This window comes from Phalaenopsis equestris, unplaced genomic scaffold, assembly GCF_001263595.1.
Source record: "Phalaenopsis equestris unplaced genomic scaffold, ASM126359v1 Scaffold000662, whole genome shotgun sequence".
Classification (NCBI taxonomy): Eukaryota; Viridiplantae; Streptophyta; class Magnoliopsida; order Asparagales; family Orchidaceae; genus Phalaenopsis; species Phalaenopsis equestris.
The window spans coordinates 114,577-118,580 of NW_018165102.1; positions in this window are offsets into that span (position 1 = coordinate 114,577).

Sequence of the window (4,004 nt, forward strand, 5' to 3'; positions counted from 1 at the left end):
TAGGGGCTTGCCCTTATAGGAAGCTTTTCCCGAACCCAGCATAATATAAACCCTATTTAATTCCTTATATTAAATAGGGGAACTTGTCGGCCAATACATTGGTTTCGCAGACCAAACGGATGTCATAACTCTCTTTAGTTTATTTGATCGAGCCTCACCCTCAACTCTTGTGTTCATCCTTCAGGATAGATACAAGATTTGAAGTAAAACGCTCTTTCATCTAAACTATGAAAATTATGGGGTCAGTTTGACTTCATCTTTTTCAAAACTAAATTTTTTTTAAAGAAAAACGTCCTTCCGAAGCGGGCAACGGCATTTCAATTTCGATGACCGACAGCTTCTTACGGGAAAACCCCACACCAAAAATAGTGCTGACAATGTTGATTAACATGATCATGTAAATTGATGGCCATGAATTTAAAAATGAATGTCAATCTTCTATGAGTGATTGGATAGATTATGTGATTTTTCACTCTCATGAGATAGTTGATCTTTTGATCAATTCATTACTTTCATGGGTGAGTTGATTGCTTGACTAAGCTTAATTAATTTGTCAATCTTAAGGATGATTTGTTCACTTGATAAATTTATTTTTCTCATGATTAAGTTGATTTTTTGCTTAATTCATAACTCTTAAGGGTGAGATGATTATTTTATATGTGTTTTCCCAAGCCTTGCTCCTAGTCAATTCTCTTTTATTGCTTAACCACTTAAGAAAGCTCTTATAAGTTTTAATGGTTCATGCCTTATGCTATTAAATTTTATTTAGGTAAAAATCTAGCTTTGCAAAAGTGTAGACTCGTGCACCTCTTATTATGAATATTATCACGAGACAAGATAAAAACTCCAATATAAGGATCAATCCAAGTAGGGCAATGAAGTTAATAATTTTGGAGCTTAGACTTTGGAATTCTCTAGTATCTTTGGAGGTCACTATAATTAAATAAAGAAAGATTTTAATGATTTGAAAGAAAGAACATTTTGCTTCATTCATCCTTTCTAGTGATTTAGCTTTTGTCATGATATATTTTTTGACCTTTTTTGGTACTTCTAAATGGGTGTAACATCTAATGAGCATAATGATAACATCAAAACCAAATCTTTTATGATTTATTACTTGTCTCTGTATCTTTAGTCCATTATAAATGCACACATTCTTCAAAATATAGGCTATACAATTTCCATTTTGGCATGTTATTATGAGTGGGATATGTGGCCTTGAAATTATTAATGAGGTAGTGATGGCAAAGGAGGCAGTAGCATGTAAATCTATCTTATCCCATAAATATAAGGATATTCTATCTCAAAAATACATTGGTTCTTTATATTTTGCAGTAAGTTTCACCTTAGAGCATGAGAAATTTTAATTTGTTTTAGTCTTCTACGGAGATATAAGGAGGTTTTTATTAAGTTTCCTCATTGTGCGCCCCTCTGAAGGTGAAACTTGAAGAATTTAAGATAGCTCACTCTCTTAGTTAAAGATCCTAACATGGTTAAAATGGCCTAGCTATAACACCACACCAATACACCATCTTGGTCAATAACTTAAGCATCAATGGCCTCCCACTAGGTATTTAAAGAAGGTCTAGCCACAATAGTCAAGGTTTTGCATTAGGTAAGACACTGTGTTAGGGTTCCCTCTCATGTTGAAGGTAAACTCATCTAATCAAAGAAGAACCATCTATCTTTTCACCGTTATCAATTCCTGCTTGTTAAGATAAAGTGTATTATGTACATTGTGTATTCATCTATTTAGAAAGATGTAATAAAGTAATCATTTTCTTATTAAAATGTTATATTAATAAGTAACATTTTTCATGAAGGTTTCTTTGATCGATATGATTAAGAATGAACTTGTTTCTTTTTTTGGCTGAGTTGGATAAATAAAATTCTAGTTCATGTAAACTCAATATGAAATTTATTGCCTTATTATTTAAATAAATAAGCTATCTCATCAAATTATTACTTTAGGCTTCAAATAGGTTGGGCATTATGTTAATTTCTATCTATCCTTCTCCTGGGGGCCATAGATCATTTTAACAGAGTAGTCACTTGTGACTTTTTAACTTAGTCTAAGATCTCATACTCTTCAATCCATAAATTAGTCAACTCTTTTCATTTTTAAGTTAATTTATAACTAGAAGAGTATTTCCTTAGAGTATTCCAATTTATTTAAGATCCATCTTTAAAAGAAAAATTCTCGTAATTATGTTTCTTGAAATAGGAGTTATCTATATCAGAATGGTAGAATTTCCTGAGTGTTACTACACAATAACTCAATTTAGCTTGTGAAACTATTATTAGATTTTTTTCTTACATTCATTTCTTTAGGTTATTATCCATGTTTTAGAATAAATAACTGACTTCATTAACTCCCAATAGCTCTTCAACCAAGAGACATATCTATACTCTAAAGAGTTGTTAAATTATCAAATTTACTTAGGCCAATATCTCATTTTCTTCAATCCTGAAGTTAATTATATTTTGCCTTCAATGGATCTATTTATAATCAAAGAATGGTTTTTCTAGTGTCAATCCTTTAGAAAGGGGTTCAAAGTCTTTAAACAAAAACTAGTAATTATGGTGAGAACTACTACAAAAGTTGGATCTCAAACCTAGGTCTAATAATATGGAAGGCATATATAAATTTTGAATCTTCCTAGGATTTAAATATTTTGACTCTATTATCCTTAAAATCTTGTCTAAATAGGATAGCCAATAAAGCCCATAAAAAAATGGTTTAAAATAAAGATGTATTATCTAATAAAATGCAAGATAGGTAATGTTATTATTTATTAGAAGAGAAAAATGATTTATGACTCATATACCAAAGTTAAATTATGTAACTATGATTGGTGCATAATGTACCGAATTGAATGCATTGAATTTTTTTTATTTATTTATCAAGATGTAATCTTATGATGAAATGCATGTTTCTAGAAATTTTAAAGTGTAAAAAGGCCAAAATTTGATTTCTTGGTACAACTTATAAAAGGAAAGGCATTCATTCTCATAGGTTGGATGGCCCTTTCATGAAATTGAAAACATATCAAAAAAAAAAAAAGAAACTGGGGAATTTGAATGCTGATGATAAATTTCACAAGCGGTTTCTACTTTATTTTAATTTGTATGATTTTTTTTATTTAAATTAAAGTAGTGGAATGTTTCCCAAAGATCCTACCATATAACTATTAGGCCATGCACACAAGTAAAAAAAAAAATCTGAAAAAATACTTTATAAGTATGTATACAAAGTAAATATACAAATAGAAAAAAAAACCAAGCAATTAAGTTAAATAAATAAAAGTAAAAGCCTATATAGCTCAAACATTGAAAGGGAGAAAAAATTGGTAGTCAAACATTGCGTTTGTAAAAACTAAATAAGGACTACAAGATTGACATGATAGGCATATGGTTTTTTCAAATCCCTCCTCTTTGGTCTTCTAGCAATAAGAGTTTCACCTATAGTTACTAGTATTTTCATGTTCATTTTGTTTCTTTAATCATTCTAGTTTTATTAATTCAACCTGATTCTTTTTTTTCTTTTTATCCATCTTTTTTTGGTTTCGGTTTCTAATATTATTCATTAAATCATTAAGCTAACCGGGCTAACCTAACTCTAAGTATGGACTCCTTTGCAAAAAAATTAAAAGCAAAGCTTTTTATAACACAACCTTATTATATTCCTTATAAGAAAAAAAATAATAAATACACTACTTGGGATATTATATGCTTTCTAAGTAACATATAATAATCCAAGTAGTGTATTTATTAAATCACAGTTTATTATAATAAGCCACAAAACATCATAAATATCACAATAATAGACCAAACTATCTTAGCCTATGATTTAGACTTAGTGTCCTAACAAGTAAATATAGTTTATGTTAAGCCATCTAACTAATCTTTACTAGTCCTTGAGATTTGAATTTTAATTAATGTCTTAGATTCTAATTTTATCAATGTTTTATTTTAAATTTATTGGATTAATTTGTTAAGATTTT